Below are 21,485 nucleotides of genomic sequence, written 5' to 3' on the forward strand. Positions count from 1 at the left end.
GTGTGTTGCTGCGCTCCTGCGTGCCTGTTCCTCACCAAGTGCTGGTGAATCACTCGCTGGTGGGTCTCTGCTGGTGTTCCGTGTCAATACTGGCTGTTGATACCAATTAAGTTGAAATCATACCTTCTTCTCTATCTGGTGGCCCAATGCACCTGAGCCAGTCTCAGATGGTGACATGTGCATGTCGCATAACTGAGTGTTCTTGAGCTTGGAAGAGTATCTCCATGCATGTGTCTGGCTAGAAGGTTAAAACAAGCACTAATTTCAAGAGCACTATTATTAGCCAGACAATAGAGTAATAGGATCCTGAGGGAATGCCCCCAAGTGAAAATTAAGGGGGAAAGCCCACATCAGCTTGGACTCCATCCCTCTGGGTTCCCAGGCTCTGCTTACTAGGCAGCAAATGTTCCACCTTCAGATGACCAACTGTAGGTCATCTGCCTCCCACTTGGCGGGGAGCTCGCCTGAACACAGGGACGGGGTCTCGTTCCCCTGTGGGCCTGCAAAGCGCCTGGACCCAGTGGCGCACAGCAGCTGTTTGATGAATGAACAGCTAACCTGAGAAATGCTCGCTTCCAAATGCCTTCTGCAACCCCACGCCTTCTGAGGGGCATTACACCTTTCTCTCTCCAGATTAAGCTATAGAAAAATATCCTTTCCCCTTAGTTTAATCAAGATTATTTTAGAATCTTTTAATAAAGTTTTTCCCACTATGAGACCAAGAGAAAGCAACTGTAAATATAATAAAATGTGGGAACAGTTCTACAGAAAGAGCTAATTCAGGCAGGCCACTCTTTCTTAGGTCTGTTACAGGCCAAGAGGCACCTGGGCTCCTCTATTCATTTCAACTTTTGCTCTAAACCCCTGGTCTACAGGCTTTCTGCACCCAGTCTCCGGCTTAGATACATCACTTGCTTTGGCTCAGTGGGGCATTGCACCCTCTTATCACTGTGGCACAAATTAGGGTACTCCTTCATTGAAGTCCCCATTTGGGAACATTTCATCTAATCTTTCTAAATGGATCTTAACCCTTTAGCTGCTTCCACAAAGGATCGATGTATCCAACAGCCATGATATTTCAGTGGCATTTGTTTTGCACGTGTGTGCAGGTGGGCTGGCTTCCTGGCCTCCTGTCTTCCAACTCTACTGGAAACTGCCTCCATCTCTGTTTCCCAACTCCTGATTTCCAAGAGAAAAATGTGATGGACCCAGCTCATTATTTTGACCCAGCTACAGTACATGGATTCTAAATTGCCCGACAGCTTAAAGATGAGGGAGTCTACAATGTCCGGGGCTTCCTCAATGGCTCAGCAAGTAAAGAAGCCACCAGCAATCAGGAGACATAGGAGATGTGGTTCCATCCCCAGGTCAGGTCAGTCCCTGGAGGAGAGCATGGCAACCCACTCCAGTGTTCTTGCCTGGAGAATCCCACAGACTAAGGAGTCTGGTGGGCTACAGTCCATGGGGTTGCACAGAGTCGGACACGACTGAGCGACTAAGCACATACACCTTGTCCGATGCGCTCTTATTGGGGTCAGGACACATGGTAGAGACATGGCAGTGCTCACTCCCCAGGGCTCTGCTCAGGAAAGTGTTCCCTAAACAGAACGTGTGAGCAGGGCAGGCACCCTGACATCTCACACACAACGACTGTCCTCCCCGGATGCTCAGGCACAGGCTTTGGCCTGACAGTTCATGACTTCTGCTGTTTCTATTTAGCTCGGTGACTCCCAGACTACATTAAGAGCATTTATTATTATTATTATTATTATTCTCTTCCATGAGTTCAGGTTTTTATGTTTTTTTGTTTGTTTGTTTTACGGTGAAAAAAGCCATATTGTTTCAATCTCATTTTCACTCATCAAAGACACAGGAACTGTCTGTCCATCACAGTCTCTAATCAGGTTGAAGTCGCCAGTGTTACCTTAGAGAGTCGGTGTCCTTCTAGCTCACATCAGTGAAACATTGCCTCTCAGTTCATCTTTGCAGCTTCATCAGGGGTGAATGAATGGGTTTTTGAAATATGGAAGATAGCTCATGCATCTCTAACTTTGTCCTAAGGAGAGTCTAGGTTCAGCGGTGGTGGTGGTGGGGGTGGGGGTCCTCTGTTCAAGGTTTAGGGGCTGGTTTTGCTGTCACTGGTCATTTATACTTCGGTGTCTAGGAAGGCTTTGAGGGCAGGTCTTGCTGCAGTAAGAGGCCCCACGAGCCCCAGGTCCAGTCCAAAGACGAGGAAGCCAGCTGGTGGAGGGGCTGGCAGGGAGGCACTGGTGTCCCGTACCCACATGCATTCCGATTCTGCCTCTGCCACTGAGGACCTACTGTGTGACCCAGGCCAGTGACTTGGCATCTGCATCCCAGTTTCTCCATTGATGTGACAACATCTCCCTCCCTAGGGTGTTAGGAGGATCAAGCAAGGTCATGTGTCTCTGTTGACTGGCAGCTACTTCTCTGTTTTAATTAATAATAATGGAGAACTATAATTAGGACAAGCTAATTTTTATCTTGGATGTGAGTGTCGAGATGGCGTAATTTCCTTGCTCACTGCCTAACCCAATGCCATGTGCTATGTTGATCCCCGAGGAGGTGGCCCTATAAATGGTAGCTGCCACCCAGGGAGCATCTCGCGTGTCCCAAGTGCTGTGTGTGGGTGGGTGTGGAGTCCTCACAGCTGTCCTATGACATGGGTGTCATTTGTCCTGCTTTATAGATGGATGGCGTCCTTGGTGGCTCACTCGGTGGAGGGTCGGCCTGCAATGCAGGAGACCTGGGTTCGATCCCTGGGTCAGGAAGATCCCCTGGAGAAGGAAATGGCAACCCACGCCAGCAGTAATCTTGCCTGGAGAATCCCAGGAACAGAGGAGCCTGGTGGTTAACAGTCCATGGGGTCACAAAGAGTCAGACATGACTGAGCGACTAACACACTATAGACAGGGAAACTGAGGCACAGGAGGGTTAAATAACTTGCTCTTAGTGAAATTAAAATGGAGGAAATCTTGTTCAGGCTTCAGAAGCAGGAGAGCAGACCTCTGACCCACTTCCAACCTGCCTGGACACCATCTGGATTCTGTACCTGCCTACAAGCACAGCAAAGCAGGTGGCACTTTGGATAAGAAAGGAAGTGGGTCTTGGAATTCTTGAGTCCCTGGAGGTCTGGCCAACCCTCCAGGGTCCAAGACATCTTGGGGTTAAATAGCATTGTAAAAGTTACAGTAAAACCAGAGCTGCGATTTTGTGCACAAACTGATGATGATATCAGTTTGAGGACTGGGATCATAAGCAGGAGTCACCAAAGCTGCTATTTGAAGTCTCACCCATCGGGTGGATGCACCACCCAGGACCCTTTCCCGGTTGGGACTGCAGATTGCTGTTTAGGAGGGACTTTGCAGTGCTGTTCAAGTCTGGACGCAGGCCCGCCCCATTTGGTGATGTGTGTGTATATATATAGTTACTTCCTTCTACTGTTTCCATTTCTTTTTTTCCTAATGACTGTATATTGAAATTAAGTTAAATATTCTTCTGTTAAAAGTTGAAATTGCTTATTTGTGTGTAATGAATGCTTTCTTTTGTTAACGAATACCTTGAACCTAAAATGAAAGTAAGGACTTCCCTCGTGGCTCAGTGGTGAGGTGTCCATCTGGCAGTGCAGGAGACACGGGTTCCGTCCCTGGTCTGGGAGGATCCCACATGTGGTGGGACTGCTGAGCCAGCGCTCTGGAGCCCAGGAGCCACAGCTGGTGAGCCCACGTGCTGTAACTGCTGGGGCCCCTGTTCCCGGGAGCCTGCGCTCCATAAAGGGGAGGCTTACCGGAGCTGGAGCATGGCCCCCTGCTAATCAAGAGAGAAACAAAGCCCAAACAGTAAGGAAGACCCAGCACAGCCAATAATAAATAGTAAAATTGTTTAAAAAAAGAAGTAAAATTTCCAGCAAAACACTTGGCCAATGATCCGATGGTAATTGGCAAAGTCAAGAGTCAATGAGTCAAACTCAAGAGCTGATTTTCAAGCTCTGAGTGTGATAAATCTGGCAAAGATGAGTTTCTTTGAGGTTACAGGAGTTTTTTGTGGGTCAATAAACTTCATCACCCAGGAGGTATAAATGTATATTAAAATAATTTTGGAGGAGATATCGGGGATCATTTTTACAGGCCTTTGGTGTAACCGCGGGCAGTCCCCTCTGCTCGCTTGTTTTCAGCTGTCCCCCACCCCACCTCTAGATCTGTGCACCTGGCCTGCCAACTTGTACGTGGAAGAAGGCAGAGGTTGTGGGGACATGTAAATTTGCTTTTTTGGAGAATAACAGGCTCCTAGTTTGGGCTACAGCTGGGACAGCCAGAGTCGCAAAATGTAGCCCACAATGTCTGAAACTGCAGGTATATTTCTGATGTCTATTTCAGCATCTGACTTTGAAATCTTCCTTTAATTCCAATTCTTTCTGGTAGTTCACTGATTACCTTCCATGGTCTTCTGAGCTCCTGGACAGATTGCAGGGACAGTTACCCTAGACTCCAGCCTTCTAGCTTATCTACTCCAGGGTTTCTCAACCTCAGTGCTGTTCAGATTTGGGGTGGATGATTCTTTGTTGTGGGGAGCTGTGCTGGGCCCTATGGGGTAGTTGGCAGCACCCCTGGCCTCTACTCACTAGATGCTGGTGATGTGTCTCAGGACGACAACCAAAAGGTCCGCAGATGTTGCAATGTCCCCCCGGCGGGAAGAATCACACCCAGCTGAGGGTCTTCCCTAACCCAGCTTCTCCTCCTTAGCGCCCGCCTCACCTGGTGCTCCCTGCACCTGAACATCTCCAGTGCTGGAGAACTCCCTCCTCCTCTTTGGAGACGGTGATGCCGGGAAACTTGTCCTTAGCGTGAATTTACACGCATCTCTCCAGCCTGCCACACCTGTGGGCTGAGTGGGCCTCTATTGCTGCTCTGACCCCACTGGGCCCGCCCCGTCCTTCTCTTCACTGCGTGTCTTCTGTATTGGCAGCACCTCCTCAGAGGCCAGGACTGCTCCTCCTCTCCCGTCCTCACTGATCTGAACATCCTCCAGGGTCCCCTTTATTTTTTTATTTGTGTTTTTTTTCACATTTCATTGAAGCATAGTGATTTACAGTGTTTCGGGTGTACAGCAAAGTGATTTGGTTATATATTTATATAGATACAGATAGGTATTGAATAGATAGACACATATTGAATATAGCTCCCTGTGCTATACAGTAGGTCTTTGTTGTTATCTATTTTATATATAGTCATGTGTATCTGTTAGTCCCAAATTCCAAATTTATCTCTCTCCCCATCCCCACCTTTCCCCTTTGGTAAACATAAGTTTGCTTTCTGTGTCTGTGAGTCTATTTCTGTTTTGTAAGTAAGTTCATCTGTATCACTTTTTTTTTTGTAGATTTCATTTGTAGATATATCTGCTATCATATATTTGTCTCTCTCTGTCTGCCTTACTTCACTTTGAATGATAATCTCTAGGTCCATCCAAGTTGCTACAAATGGCGTTATTTTCATTCCTTTTATGGGTGAGTCATATTCCACTATATATATATACACACATATAAAGTGTATCTTCTTTATCTGTTCATCCGTCAGTGGACCTTGAGGTTGCTTCCCTGCTTTGTCCACTGTAATAGTGCTGCTGTGAATGTAAGGGTGCATGTATCCTTTTGTGTTCCCTTTAAGCCTGAGAAAGTGAGAGACACAGGTGCTGAGAGCTGATCAGAGGATCTGGTGAGCAAGGGGCACTGTTTTCCAGAAGTTTCCACAGGTACATGCCTGTCACTTGGCCTTCTGAGGAAATGAAAGCTACAGTACAAGCAGCTGCCAGCTGCAGGTCAGACGTGCCTGGAAGGCGGGGATGCTTCAGACACTGCCCCGACCCTTCAGAGAGCAGGCGCTGAGCGCAAGCGTGGAAGGAGGCCCAGCGCCTTCGGTGATGGTGCAGAGGCTGGGGCCGTTCCGGGCTGGAGCAGCTCTGGTTCTTCCTTCCAGGGACCTACCCTCAGAGGCTGCACACCTCAGCTTGCCTCCCCCTGGGATATTTGTAAGGACAACATACAAGAGGCCGTGAGCATGAAACCACTCTCAGACTCCAGGTGAAGAGCCGACTGCACCCGTGTGCCATGCGGTATCTCTCAGTCACCGTCCCCCTCGCCTGTCGACTTCTCTGGGCCGGAGCCTCTCAACTCTAGCCAGACTGAACTGCAACTGAGTTTAGTAGCAAGTCCATAAGGAAAACATTATTCAGGCAAATCTCTGAAATTCCATTAGCTTAATCTGATTTGAGTTATCAAATCAACATACATCTGTCTATCTCTCTTTTACTCCTTTGGATGGCGCCTAGCACTAAGGCACCCAAGTATTCAGATGGGCATATTACATTACCATGGAAATGAGGGGGTCTGGTGGGTCAAGAACACACATGGGGCCTCCCAGCACAGCCCCCTGGGGCCACGGGGGAGAGGTGAGTCCTGATGGGAGAGCAGGCTCATGACGGCGTGAGTGCCCACGGACAATGGGGATGACGGCAGTGTCAGCTCAAATGAACAGTCTGGAAGTTGCTTAAAACCACTTATCGTAGCACCTAATATTTAACAGTAAAAAGTACAGGTAATGTTTTTAACAGTAACTGACAGATACACACCAAGGATAAACTGCAATTTCACAAAAGATTGTAAACATTTGGCACACTTGTCAGTCCTTTCTGTTAGGCAAAGTGCTCTTTTGATGACAAATTAACAGATACACACTTGAGTGAACTATTTCCCGTCAACACACAAAGCAGTTTTAATCTGATAAATTAAACAATCATTTCTACCAAAATTGGAAATTGGATTCAAGTTTAAATTAGGGTGTTGATCCTCTAAAGGTTCAGAGAAGTATAGACACGTTGTCATCTGCTCAGATCAAGGCGCTGCTGGAATCAGGCTGCTTGAGTGAAGGGAAAGCAGGAGAGAAGGACGTCATCGTGAACCAGAAGGAAGCAGGCAGGGCATGGCCTTTGAACAAATGACACAGATCAAGGACGCAGCATAAACCAAACAGAATCAAATGAGTCAAGATGGCAGGCAAGTCAACGTCACTAGACCTCGATCCTCAGTACACACTCATTGTAACACATAGGCAAGCTAAGTGACACACCCAGAGGCGCCGTGACAGTTCCAAGGCTGACCACAAAAGATCAAAATGTGGGTGGTGGCCCGATCCCTAGAAAATAGGAACTTTTCTCAAAATATTTGGAATTGCCCTGTTCATTAGTCTATGAAATTACCCAGCCCATGAAAGCTAACCACACTACATTTCAAGGCTGCATTCGCCCTCTGCAACAGCCCACCCTGTCGGTGGAGTGTGACTCTCCCAAGGCTACTCTTGCTTTCTGAGATGGTCCAGACTCTGTCTGTGGAGAGTGTTTCTCTCTAGATAAATGCTCTTCTTACCTATCACTTAGTCTATCACGCAGTTCTTTCTGCGATGAGACAGTAAGAACCTGAGCTTCCGTAGGTCCTGAAACCAGGTATGTGGTCTCAGCTGGAAGACCGTGGGTTTCTCCAGGTTTGAGTCCTGGCATGTGAATTCAAGTCTCAATCTGAGATGAACGGTTTCAGTTATAGATACATAGTTGCTTACCCAATGGCAGCTCCAATTCAGTCATAACAATCCAGTTTCTTATCTTCCCAGTCTCTCCCCAGGCAGCATGCCCATGTGACCCCTTTTGGCCTGGGGACCTTGTGATGGCTTGTGATGGCTTGTGAGACAGCATCTGCCATGACGGCAAAGGAGCAAACGTGGATGGTGCCGCCTTCCCACCTCCTTCCTGCCTTGAACGCACATTCCACCCAGCTCTGGCACCATCTTGCAACCATGAAAGAAAAGCAAGAAATACACAGAGATGTCAGCCCTGACATTGCTGAGATGGGAAATTATCATTAGTGTCCGCCTCTGTCTTATTACATGTGACAAGTCAACTCCTGTTTAAACCACATTTGTTTTAAACAGCTGTGAATAAGGTTTTTCTTACAGCCAGATAAACCCCTAACCAATATAGGAGGTTCTGGAAAAGGAGACGGGAACATATTGAAAGCAAATGTCATGTTTCATGTTTCTCTAACTAGAGCCAACAAACAGAATTTGTCTACAAACAGCGTTCACCACTTTTCTCGGATTTGCCAGGAGTCTTCTAGGGTTTCTCACAACCTCTCCCTGCTGCAGGTTGTTGCCCAAGGAATATGGGTTGAAATCCTTTCTCTGCCACTTTCTGCCTGGCTTTGGGCAAAAACCTCTCTATGCCTCAGTTTCCTCACTTATAAAACGTAGAAATTGTAAGGATATTTTTTTAAGCTAGGGGGAAAAACCCTGAAGCATGCTCCTAGGCATATATCCAGAGAAAATCATAGTTGGAAGATATATACACCTCAGTGTTCATTGCAGAACTATTTACAATAGTCAAGACATGGAAGCAATCTAAGTGTCCATCAGCAGAGGACTGGATAAAAAAGATGTGGCACCTATATATAATGGGATATTCAGTTCAGTTCAGTCACTCTTTCATATCTGACTCTTTGCAACCCCATGAATCAGAGCAGGCCAGGCCTCCCTGTCCATCACCAACTCCCGGAGTTCACTCAAACTCACATCATTCGAGTCGGTGATGCCATTCAGCCATCTCATCCTCTGTCGTCCCCTTCTCCTCCTGCCCCCAATCCCTCCCAGCATCAGAGTCTTTTCCAATGAGTCAAATCTTCGCATGAGGTAGCCAAAGTACTGGAGTTTCAGCTTTAGCATCAATCCTTTCAATGAACACCCAGGACTGATGTCCTTTAGAATGGACTAGTTGGATCTCCTTGCAGTCCAAGGGACTCTCAAGAGTCTTCTCCAACACCACAGTTCAAAAGGATCAATTCTTTGGCGCTCAGCTTTCTTCACAGTCCAACTCTCCCATCCATACACGATCACTGGAAAAACCATAGCCTTGACTAGATAGACCTTTGTTGGCAAAGTAATGTCTCTGCTTTTCAATATGCTATCTAGGTTGGTCATAACTTTCCTTCCAAGGAGTAAGCGTCTTTTAATTTCATGGCTGCAATCACCATCTGCAGTAACTTTGGAGCCCAAAAAAATAAAGTCTAACACTGTTTCCACTGTTTCCCCATCTATTTCCCATGAAGTGATGGGACCGGATGCCATGATCTTCGTTTTCTGAATGTTGAGCTTTAAGCCAACTTTTTCACTCTCCACTTTCACTTTCATCAAGAGGCTTTTGAGTTCCTCTTCACTTTCTGCCATAAGGGGTGGTGTCATCTGCATATCTGAGGTTATTGATATTTCTCCCAGCAATCTTGATTCCAGCTTGTGCTTCTTCCAGCCCAGCATTTCTCATGATGTACTCTGCATACAAGTTAAATAAGCAGGCTGACAATATACAGCCTTGATGTATTCCTTTCCTATTTGGAACCAGTCTGTTCCATGTCCAGTTCTGTTGCTTCCTGATCTGCATACAGGTTTCTCAAGAGGCAGGTCAGGTGGTCTGGTATTCCCATCTCTTTCAGAATTTTCCACAGTTTATTGTGATCCACACAGTCAAAGGCTTTGGCATAGTCAAGAAAGCAGAAGTAGATGTTTCTCTGGAACTCTCTTCCTTTTTACATGATCCAGCAGATGTTGGCAATTTGATCTCTGGTTCCTCTGCCTTTTCTAAAACCAGCTTGAACATCTGGAAGTTCATAGTTCACATACTGCTGAAGCCTGGCTTGGAGAATTTTGAGCATTACTTTACTAGCATGTGAGATGAGTGCAATTGTGCGGTAGTTTGAGCATTCTTTGGCATTGCCTTTCTTTGGGATTGGAATGAAAGCTGACCTTTTCCAGTCCTGTGGCCACTGCTGAGTTTTCCAAATTTGCTGGCATATCGAGTGCAGCACTTTCACAACATCATCTTCCAGGATTTGAAATAGCTCCACTGGAACTCCATCACCTCCACTAGCTTTGTTCATAGTGATGCTTTCTAAGGCCCACTTGACTTCACATTCCAGGATGTCTGGCTCTAGGTGAGTGATCACACCATTGTGATTATCTGGGTTGTGAAGCTCTTTTTTGTACAGTTCTTCTGTGTATTCTTGCCACCTCTTCTTAATATCTTCTGCTTCTGTTAGATCCATACCATTTCTGTCCTTTATCAAGCCCATCTTTGCATGAAATGTTCCCTGGTATCTCGAATTTACTTGAAGAGATCTCTAGTCTTTCCCATTCTGTTGTTTTCCTCTATTTCTTTGCATTGATTGCTGAGAAAGGCTTTCTCAGCCATAAAAAAATGAAATAATGCCATTTACAGCAACAAGGATGGACCTAGAGATTGTCATACTTAGTGAAGTCAGAGAAGGACAGCTATCATATGATATAGTTTATATGTGAAATCTAAAAAAAAAGCTCATTCTAAAAATGAACGTATCTACAAACAGAAATAGAGAAGCAAGTAGAAAACGAACTTATAGGTGGCTGGGAGTAAGGGGAGGGGCGAGGGATAAATTGGGAGGTTGGGATTGACACCTACATACTGCTATATAAAAAATGTACAAAATAAGGGCCTACTGCACAGCACAGGGAACTCTAGTCAGTATTCTGTAATGGTCTATACGGGGAAGGAATCTTAAAAAGAGTCGTTACGTGTGTATGTAGCTGATTCACTTTACTGTACACCTGAAATTAACACAGCCACGTAAATCAACTATACTCCAATAAAAAGTATTTTAAAATTTTACATTATTCTGTTATCAGGGGAAAGAAGCCTTTTCCATCACGCTGATCTTTAGCTTCCCCTTGTATATTTTGTTAGGTGTTTTCTGTTCGATATACATGTATGTGTCTAAGTGATACAGTAATGTTCAGCAACCTTTGTTATAAATTTTTTAAATGAAATGAAGTCCTTATAACTGTCTGTAGGAACTCAGTAGGTGATGAGAATGATGATGCAGATAGAACAATAGCTTGTAAATCACTGAGTCGCCCTGCACTTTACTGGAGTATGAGCGCCACCAGAATCCCGATTCCCTGTAGGTGAACGCTATACCCCTGACCTAGGATTGCAGGGGCAGCGGGTTCATGCCTTCCATGTCCCACTTCCTCCACTGCAAAATCTCCCTCAGACGTGATATGCTGAGTTATTGAGCCAACCTTTGGAGGTGTGTTGGAGGAATACCAAGTCTCCCTTTGGTTTATCCACCACCATCCTGACCCCTCCTTCGTGTGTATGACCTGATTACGTGGATCGTCGAGTGTAATCAAACCTGACGGTGTAATACCTTCCCTTTTCTCATTAAATTCCATCTTATCCAGTTCTGACCAAGATTCTCCAACATCTTGGTCTTTGGCAATTTTAACTTTAATTTATCTTCTGCATTTCTCATTTGTCACTCATTTTGTATTATCTACAAATTTAATCTAGGTTGAATTTCCTTTCCCCTCCAGGTTGTTAATGAGCACTGTCTATTGGATAATACAGTTTCCTGTACTGAGCCCTATGGGATCCTTGATTCTTACTCACATTCAGATCTAATTTAAGATGCCACTAATTGTTACTTGTACTGACCATTTGTCAACAGAACCCCAAACTACGTTACCGTCAAATCTCCCAGACCCCACTTCTTTAATTGCTCTATGAATTGCTTGGGTCAGAGATTTCATATCAAATAAATATTGAAATGAGTTCAGCTGAATTCCCCAGGGGCGTTTCAAGTCCATAATTGTGTTCAGAAATGGCCGTCCTGGTATTAGGGAAAATAATTTGAGGCTTTTGAATCCGCCTGGCTCATTGCTCATTAGATTCTCGTCCACCATGCATGGACAGATCAATTTTCTTATTAAATTTCTTAAAGTCTTACCTGGAAGGGAAAGCAGACCCCGAGAATATTCATTTCCTGAGTCGTCATACTGATGCATTTCCTCTGCGTTTGGAACCTTCCCAGACCCCGGGATTCTGGTTCTCTCCACAGCAGGTGCGATGGCTTTGAGGACCCCTGAAAGCCTGGAACATCTCCCACTTGTGTTTAAGCCCTGGGGCTTACCTACTTTTTACCAAGTTAGTAGCTTGTACTTGCACTATCTTTTAATCCAGTGGTTCTCAGCCTTGGCCAGTTTGCCGCCGACCCCCATCCCCAACCCCTCTGTCCCAGGACACTTGGCAATGCCTAGAAACGTTTCAGTTGTCACAACTCAGAGGTGACAGACGGGGGCAGAGGTACTGACTTCAAGGGGGTAGGAGCCAGGAATGTGGCTGACCATTCTGCCAGGTGCTGGACAGTCCCCACACACGGGGGTTCTGGCCCCAAACGTCAGTGGTGCTGAGACTGAGAAAGGTAGTGACATCTCAGCTTTTCTCAAACCTGCCCCTCCTCTCCCCCATCACCACCACACAAAGAAGATGGAGGAGTCAATCTAGTGGAAGAGTAAAGACACCTGTCCCCCACGGCTGGTCACTCAGCTCTCTGGATGGCAACATTACATTGGGTGGGAGTGGGGATTGAATTAGAGATAGTTGATACTTACTTATTTGACTGTGTTGGATCTTTAGTTGCAGCGTGAGAACTCAGTTGCTGCATGTGAGATCTAGTTCCCTAACCAGGAATCAAACCCCGGGCCCCCTGTATCAAGAGCACAAGGTCTTAGCCAACGGGCCACCAGAGAAGTCCCTAGAAATAGTACATTTCTAAATCCTGTTTCAATTCTCTCCCTCCCTCCCTTCTTCCCATTCTCCTTTCTTCCTTCCTTCAGTTCAGTTCAGTCGCTCAGTCGTGTCCAACTCTTTGTGATCCCATGAATCACAGCACTCCAGGCCTCCCTGTCCATCACCAACTCCCAGAGTTCACTCAAACTCATGTCCATGTATTGTTGCTATTGTTTAAGTAAGGCTATTTTTTTTTAAATTACATGCACTAAGACTCTGGGAGTTGGTGATGGACAGGGAGGCCTGGAGTGCTGTGATTCATGGGGTCGCAAAGAGTCGGACACGACTGAGTGACTGATCTGAAGACTTAACTGTTTTCCATGGAGAAGAAACTGTCCAGCCTAAACATGAATCTAAGCTGTACTTTGTCTGCAGAGCTACCATGCTTTTTATCTAGGTCATGCAAAATCTTAATGGAGACAGACATTGGGATTTGACACCTGGGTTTGCTACTGATGAGCTATGTGACCTTGAGCAAATTTCTCAATCTTTCTGAGGCTTAGATTTTAAGGAAATAATGACACTTGTATAGTTGCTGTAAGGATTTAATGAGATGCTGTATATTGAGAACTTAGCACATTTCTCGGTACTTTGTAAAGCACTCAGTTAAGGACTTACTATAATGTTCACATGGAGGGGAAAGCCTCACTCACATTTCTGTTGTCTTTTGCACAGTGAACCATGGCTACCCAGTTCTCCCTCCGGCATTTACTGAGAAGTAGAGAGATAAACACCACAAGGGTAGACACCACAGGAAGTCTCCCTTGCCAGTGGTCATGACTTTCCCTTGGGCGAAGTCATTCCTCACCAGGAGTGTCAAAGAGAAACAAAGTGAAAGCTAAGTCGCTCAGTCGTGTCCGACTCTTTGCGACCCCTTGGACTGTAGTCTACCAGGCTCCTCTGTCCATGGGATTTTCCAGGCAAGAATACTGGAGTGGGTTGCCATTTCCTTCTCCAAAGAGAAACAAAGGTGGCTAGCAATTAACAGCAATGGGTTTTTTAAAAAATGTATTTATTTATTTACTTGGTTGCATTGAGTCTTAAGTTGCAGCATGCGGGATCTTTCCTTGTGGTTGAAATTGCCAGGCAGTCAGTGTAAGATTCCGGGACCTCAGTCTTTTTTTTTTTTTTTTTTCTTGTTTTCCATCAACATCTCGCTCCATTAACCTAAAACCATACCCTTTGTCCCAAGTTCCTGGAATGTGTCCTTGGTCTGATCAGTTATCAGCACTCGGATCCAGGAAAGGGCAGTAATTAACTTCTGTTCCAAATGCCTGAGGGGAAAACAACTGGTGATCATTAATCTTTAGCCCATACATCTGGTCCACTGCAAAATGGCCAGGAGGCATGAAAAAGGGTGGCAATTTAATCTGAGGACCAAGAGAAGCCATAAAGATGTTAAGTTAAACATCGCGGTCTCTAAACTGATTGGTTAGAAATGATATATTTTAAGGACAAGAGCTAGCCGAAGTGTGTCGACCAATACTGTTGAGGATGTAAGTCCTGCCTTTTGGGGGGAGTTTACCCCTCTCAGTGTCTATGCTGAGAGCTTTGTACTGACCAATACTGGTGAGGATGTCAGTCAGTCCTGCCTTTTAGGGCCAGTTTACCCACTCTGTGTCTATGCTGAGAGCTTTGTGCTTCTCTCTAAAATAAATCCTATTCTCTTGCTACTGTGAGTGTTTGCGTGTTTGTAGAGTTCATTCTTTGGCTCCATGAACAAGAACGCAGATTCCATTTCACCTGTGCTTGGGTTTGGTTAAGTTACTTAGTTGGGGAGCTGGACAGAGTCATTTATGGGAGATTTTTGTGGTTCTCGGGGGCCTTTTGCGTCTTGTGAACCAAGGCCTTTCTCTCCGAGGAGGAGAGTCTCCAGGTGTCTTGCAGTCCTGATTGAAATGATAAATGTCTTCACCTTTCACTAATCCTCAGTCAACCCAGGGTGTGACAAAAGTCTTCTTCTGTTGATAAATGGTTTCTAGTTCAGGAGTTACTTTTTAAGTCTATTAAACATTCTTGCAAAAAAATAAAATAGTTTAGAAGTGAATAGGGCTTCCCAGGCGGCACTAGTGGTAAAGAACCCGCCTGCCAACGCAGGAGACATAAGAAAAGTGGGCTCAGTCCCTGGATTGGGAAGATTCCCTGGAGGAGGGCATGGCAACCCACTCCAGTATTCTTGTCTGGAGAATCCCATGGACAGAAGAGCCTGGCAGGCTATGGTTCATGGGGCTGTGAAGGGTCAGACATGACTGAAGCAACTTAGCAAGCATGCAAGGTAAAAAAAAAAAAACTTCCCTCTCCCCCAAGTCTAGATCCCTAGTGTGGATTGTTATTAGTAGCTTGTCTGATATTTTGTCAGAAAGCCCATCATGTATCTATGAGGCTGGTACTCCTACTGTTCCCATTCTACAGATGAAGAAACCAAGGCCTCCTCCACATGCTCATGCTGACCAGCTGGTGAGCAGTAGACCAAGCGCTAGAGCCGGGCAGTCCGCCTGCAGGGCGTGTACTTTTACCCACAACACGTATTTTTTTTGTTTTCGGTCACACCACGAGTCACGCAGGATTTCATTCCCTGACCAGGGATAGAACCCATGTTCCCTGCTTTAGAGAGTGAATTCTTAACCACTGGACCACCTGGGAAGTCCCCACAACCACATGTGTTGACGCTTTTCTTTTTCTTTTTTTGCCATTGGAATCACATTCTAGCCTGAAGCTTGCTTTATTCCCTAAATGATACACCAGGAATGTTTTCCTGTTGCTACACAGAAATCTACCTTCTTCTGAAGAAAGAGTGTCCCTTTATGTGAAGGTACTGTCGTTGACTTAACCGGTCCCCGTTGGCTAGCTCAGTCATCACCCACTTCTTTATTGCAAATGACATTGGGTTTAACACCCTTGTGCATGATCTTTGTATAAGTTTGCATCTCTAAGGTCTAGTCCTAAGAATGGAATTGCTGTGTTTAAACACGTTGTCATTTTCAAATTTCCCAGAGGACACCTTTAAGATAGTGCTGTGTCAGAGACCCAATGATGCCTCAGTCCTTTCGCTTTTGCCGGAAATACTTGGCCTTTCAGCACAGACTTAGCAGGTGAAACACTGTGTTGCTTTCCGTTAATTAGTGTGTTGGCCCCACTGTGCCTGGGAAGACTCTCCGGAGTGCTGTATTGACTTTGAATTAAAGTTAACTGTTAATCCTTCTGAATGGAGGAGGGGTGGTTTATAAACCTGGCCTAAGCCTGCCTAGAGAGGGTCCCAATCACCTACCATCATTTCTAAATACAGGCGTAAATTTCATCACAACTCAGACTCTAAATCTCCCTTGGTGCTGAGGTTTATTCTTTATCTGAGGCTCAAATATCCAAGCAAGCAGGCTGAATTAACAGCAGAATTGGCCACAAGAACATTTTTTAATTGGAGGCCAAAGTCTATGACCTCTTAACTTTCCTATGTATTCTAAAGAAGCCAGATAAACCAATTTTAATTTACTTTAAGAATATAAATACTAAGGAATATCCTCCTAATTTGAAGATACTCTACCATTTGGGTTCCCCCCGACCCCCACCCAGTCTCAACCAAAATTATCCAAGAATGAGCTTAGGGACAGGAAAATGTTAATAGCTTTAAATCCGGTTGCTTTGCCATTAAAGTATGTGTTTATCACTCAGTCGTGTCTGACTCTTTGCAACCCCATGGACTGCAGCCCACCAGGTTCCTCTGTCCATGGAATTCTCCAGGCAAGAATCCTGGAGTGGGTTGCCATTTCCTTCTCCATGCCATTAAAGTAGTATGTGTCTAAAAGACAAAAAATGAAAAACAGAGACGGCCATGAATTTGTCATCATTCAGCTCTCAGTGTGGTGGCTGCGGTGACTTCCAAAGGGCAGGGCTGATGAGATCTGAGCACACGGGGGCAAACGCAAGGGCAGGACGGTCTACGCGTGCTTAATGCAGTGAAGGGAAACAGCTGGGAGCTGGAGCCAGGCAGCACACCAGCTCAGAGCTGGTGTTTTCCTTCCATATGTGGATTTATTGGAGAAGGCAATGGCACCCCACCCCAGTACTCTTGCCTGGAAAATCCCATGGATGGAGAAGCCTGGTAGGCTGCAGTCCATGAGGTCGCTAAGAGTCGGGCACGACTGAGCAACTTCACTTTCACATTTCACTTTCATGCACTGGAGAAGGAAATGGTAACCTGCTGGGATCCAGCCCCGGCTGATCCAGGGTATTCGAAGGAGAGACAGCGTAGGTGACGATCAGGAAACAACTGCTTAATTAAACGTTAATTAAGGATATAAAGAGTAATAGAATGAGGATAGCTCAGTAGGAAAATTCAGTGGAGAAGAGAGGCTGAGTAGCGTGGTTTACGTGGGAGACCAATAAAACTTCAAGACAAGAAGTTTGCACCACTTACGTAGGCCGCAGGCGTCCTTCCGTTCTCCCGAAGGAGAGGAGACACTGAGGCCTCCCCGGTCGGATCTTAGAAGCCCAGGCATAATTAGCAAGCATGGCGGGTTCCGTGCTCCAGATGGAGACTCAGCCAGAATTTGAGAGAGAGAGCGACATGGGGAGACCAAGTTTTGGTGAACAAGGCCCGCACTTTATTTTCCAAAGTAGTTTTTATACCTTAAGTTATGCATAGAGGATAATGGGGGAAGGGGTGGAGTCATGCAAGGATAGCAGTTCCTGGTCCTAATCGAAGCCAGGCTTTCAAACTTATCATATGCAAAAGTTCAGGTGATTTACATCATCTTCTGTCCAGGAGGCCTGTTAACATTTTAAGAAACTGATTTTTCTCTAAAGGTGATTATTCTAAAGTCAGGCGCCAGCCTCCAAAAAGCACTGGATAGAGTTGCATTCCTATAGGGTAAAGGTGAGGTGGGCTCAATCAAGAAAAGAATTAACTCAAGGGTCCAAGGTTACAAACATTGAGGCTACTACTTACATTTCTATACACCCATTATATCAATCAATACACTGCCAAGGACACAGTAGGTAAGGAGTATGGAGACTTAGCAGCAAACATTGGCCCAATAAATGAAAAACCCTTCACCAATACAATTTCTATTCAATCTTTTAACTACTCAAAGGAATCTGTGTTCAGACAGTTTAAAACATCTCCTGCCTCTCACAGTTGGGAGGCTCTGAACAATCACATGTGGCCGGAAAAACCTATTCAGGCAGGCTAGAGGACTTCAAAAGGAGTTTGTAGGTTGAAACACTGTCACACCCAGGAATTATTAACTGGAGCTGTAAGCTAACTCGTTTTTCAGAGAGAGGTAGTGGGGGACAGCCCCCCGTAAAGTCAGAGGTGTAGGTGAGAGCACAAAGCAGAAAGTAGGCAGACTCTGGTTTGGAGGGTAGATGCTCGAGAATTTCCAGGGGGACTCCTGAGGCTCGATCCAGCCTTTGCGTATGCCGAGCCTCCTTCCTCATGACCTTTGTCACGGGCGGAGTTCCTCACGCTGGCTCCCGGCAGTGATAGAATTCCAGTTGAGCTATTCCAGATCCTGAAAAATGATGCTGTGGAAAGTGCTGCACTCAATATGCAATATGCACTCAATATGCAATATGCCGGCTCCCGGCAGTAACCCACTCTAGTATTCTTTCCTGGAGAATCCCAGGGACAGAGTAGCCTGGTGGGCTGCCATCTATGGGGTCACACAGAGTCAGACACGACTGAAGTGACTTAGCAGCAGCAGCAGCATGTGGATTTATTATCTGATTTCTCAAAAGTCTGTAATCTTTATGGAGAGCTAGGTTACGTTATATTTTTATTGGCAGTAGAATTTGTTAGCTTTGTGAGTAAGGAATGACCGAGCAGGAACACACCTATCCACCCGGCACGTCCCCAGCTTCACCCTTCCTAACTCAGGTGCGAGCATTGACCTGATAAGACCCCGCCTGAGCTCGTCCTGCCCCCGCTCCCTGTGTTTTTCGAGGCGGCTGCCTCCGCCTGGACAAACTGCCTTGACCTTCCTGCCCTCGCATGACCTTGATTCCTTCGGCAGTCCTCAGGAAACCAATGGGTCTCTCGCCGCTTCCTGCAACTTGGCCCCACAACAGCCTTCTCGAGGTGCAGGCTTGGCTGGGACCGGCTCGTCCCCCCAGCAGACCCGAGCGCTTCACTCCCAAGGCACAGGTCTCCCCAGAGTGATCCAGGGTCCTGTGTTATTCTTGCTGCCCTACTGGTGGGAATGCCATCCCCGCTTGCCCTCCTTGTGCAGACCTTGCCCTTCAAGTGCCACTCCAGCAGAGGTCCCTCCCTGCCCCGGCCCTGGGCCCCCTGCTGCCAAACTCTGGCAGGGGGCCCTCCCTGCCCCAGCCCTGGGCCCCCTGCTGCAAGTCGCCAGGGCCCCCAGCGCCTCCCAGCTGAACCTGTCACCGTCCTCCCATTGTTCGCTGGTGCTCCATCCCCCGTTCAGACAGTGTGTCTCTTGAGGCGAAGACCAGTCTCAACCTGGAATCTATTTAATTAGTATTTGGCCTGGAAATGAGCTTCCTTTACCCAAGACAAATACCCACGGAAATGGCTGGAAGCCAAGTCACCTGCTTCAGGAATTGGCCGCAGGATCAGACTGTATTAAACTTGGTCACCATCCTGAACCTGAGTCCATACAACCTTGTGGGTTCATTTGCCAACCTTGGCTGTGGGTTTGTTTTTTTTTAAGTCTTTATTGAATTTGTTACAATACTACTTCTGTTTTATGTTTTAGTTTTTTAGCCGGGAGGCATGAGAGATCTTAGCTTCCCCAACCAGGGATCGAACCCTCACCCCCTACTTTGAAAGGTGAAGGCTTAACCACTGAACTGGCAAGACCCCCAGACTTGGCTGCTTTCCTTTCTCCCGCCACACCCTTGCTCCTTCTCCGCCTTTAAGCCCCTCAGTTTCCTCTGAGTTCTCTTTGATTGTTTTCTTACATAAATAAAAATCCTGCCACTCATGTGTTGAATCTTTTACACTCATTTGTATGGGTGGACTAAAGCTGCTATCTGTTGATGCTTGACAAATACGACTGCACAAAAAAATGCATTGGCTCCTTTAATCCCTACAAAGACCCTGAAAGGATGGTGTAAGTTGTGGTCTTCAACTTTAAGAAGACGAGGCTCAGAGAGTAATGGAAATCACCCTAGAAGCAAACGGCAGAGCTGGGCTGGATCCCAGGCCTCATGGAATCTAGAGCCTACGCTTGAACTTCCATGGGGGGCCATCGCCCTTAGTGGGCCATGCTGCGTTTTAAGCCTTATCTCAAATTGTGGTACAAAAGCATTTTTCTGCTACAGACATTTTAGGAATTGACTGAAAGAGAGATTATCTTTTTGAAGGGAAGGAGAGCAGGGAACACAGAGAGGTCCCTGACATTGTAATTGGCTAAGATTTGGAGGCTTCCTCAAGATCCCATGTGTTGCCATAGGATGTTACACATGGCCCCTGAACCACTAGGAGACCCCTAGTCATTCCCCATCCCGGGGTTACAGGGGGCCTGTGTCCTTGTCCATCGTCTCTCCCAGCCCCTGAGACCCCACGCCATCCCACAGTCCCTAGCCACCGTGGACCCCTTTATTCCAACGCTCTTAGCAGCTGGTTTGGGAATCAGGCCCCTCACTCATCTTAAACCCAAACATCCCTTTTATCTGCACCCAAGATTCCTGGGCCTCCTTGGCTTTCTTTGAGGCTGCCCTGATAGCTCAGTTGGTAAAGAATCCACCTGTGATGCAGAAGACCTGGGTTCAATTCCTGGGTTGGGAAGATCCCCTGGAACAGGGAAAGGCTACCCACTCCAGTATTCTTTGGTTTCCCTTGTGGCTCTGATTGTAAAGAATCTGCCTGCAATATGGGAGACCTGGGTTCGATCCCTGAGTTGGAAAGACCCCCTTGAGAAGGTAAAGGCTACCCACTCCAGCATTCTGGCCTGGAGAATTCCACGGACTGTATAGTACATGGGGCTGCAAAGAATCAGACCCAACTGAGCGACTTTCACTTTACTTTCAAGATTCCTGGGTGTCAAATGTACTTGTACACGTGTGTGCGTGCATTTCTACAAGTAATGATTACTCCTCTCGTTCCCAGTACACCAACACAGACATACTCCCTGCCTCACCCCCTCCCTGGCTTCCCTGATGGCTCGGCAGTAAAAAACCTGCCTGCAATGCAGGAGGCGCAAGAGACGTGGGTCGATCCCTGGGTCAGGAAGATCCCCTGGGGAAGGGAATGGCAACCCACTCCAGTATTCTTGCTGGGAGAATCCCATGGAGAGAGGAGCCTGGCGGGCTACAGTCCATGGGGTCACACAGAGTCAGACACGACTGAACATGCCTGCACCCCCTCCCTGCCTCCCATCTGACATCTCCCTTTGCCCAAGACAATTCTCAGAGGGCCAGCTGCCCTGACAACACAGCCTCCTTGAGGACTAAAAAGAGTTGAGGACATTTCCTGGGTCCCCACAGTATCACGTGGACAGCAGAGGACAGAAGCGCGACCAACACCTCCCAGCGAGGAGCCTGCCCACCAGCTCAGGGGAGGCGTGTCTCCACTGTGGGCTACATGAGCATAGAGCCTTCACACGGACTTCACTGGCAGCTCCGTGCATGGGAATCCACCTGTCAGTGGGGGCAGAAGACGTGGGTTCGACCCCTAGTCTGGGAGGATTCCACATGCCTCTGAGCAACTAAGCCTGTGCACCTCCCCTGCTGAGCCTGCGCTCAAGAGCCCCGGAAGCCTGGAGTCTGTGTTCTGCAAGAAGTCACCGCAATGAGGAGCCTGTGCA

At 46.7% G+C, this 21,485-nt stretch overlaps 1 long non-coding RNA gene across 3 annotated transcripts; it reads right to left on the reverse strand.

Annotated features, from left to right (window-relative positions):
• Positions 1–6,388: 6,388 nt before the first annotated feature.
• Positions 6,389–17,188, reverse strand: LOC123331223. 3 transcript variants are annotated; one of them, XR_006547761.2, is made up of 3 exons: positions 12,540–12,696; positions 7,629–7,853; positions 6,389–7,000 (listed from the first exon to the last, which is right to left on the reverse strand). It is a non-coding gene; the product is annotated as an uncharacterized LOC123331223 (long non-coding RNA). The 3 variants fall into 3 exon arrangements; XR_006547760.1 differs by lacking the exon at positions 12,540–12,696 and adding an exon at positions 17,132–17,188 and having other exon boundaries at positions 6,392–7,000; XR_006547759.2 differs by lacking the exon at positions 12,540–12,696 and adding an exon at positions 11,876–12,280 and having other exon boundaries at positions 6,392–7,000.
• Positions 17,189–21,485: the final 4,297 nt, after the last annotated feature.

The sequence above is a fragment of the Bubalus bubalis genome, chromosome 22 (assembly GCF_019923935.1).
Source record: "Bubalus bubalis isolate 160015118507 breed Murrah chromosome 22, NDDB_SH_1, whole genome shotgun sequence".
Classification (NCBI taxonomy): Eukaryota; Metazoa; Chordata; class Mammalia; order Artiodactyla; family Bovidae; genus Bubalus; species Bubalus bubalis.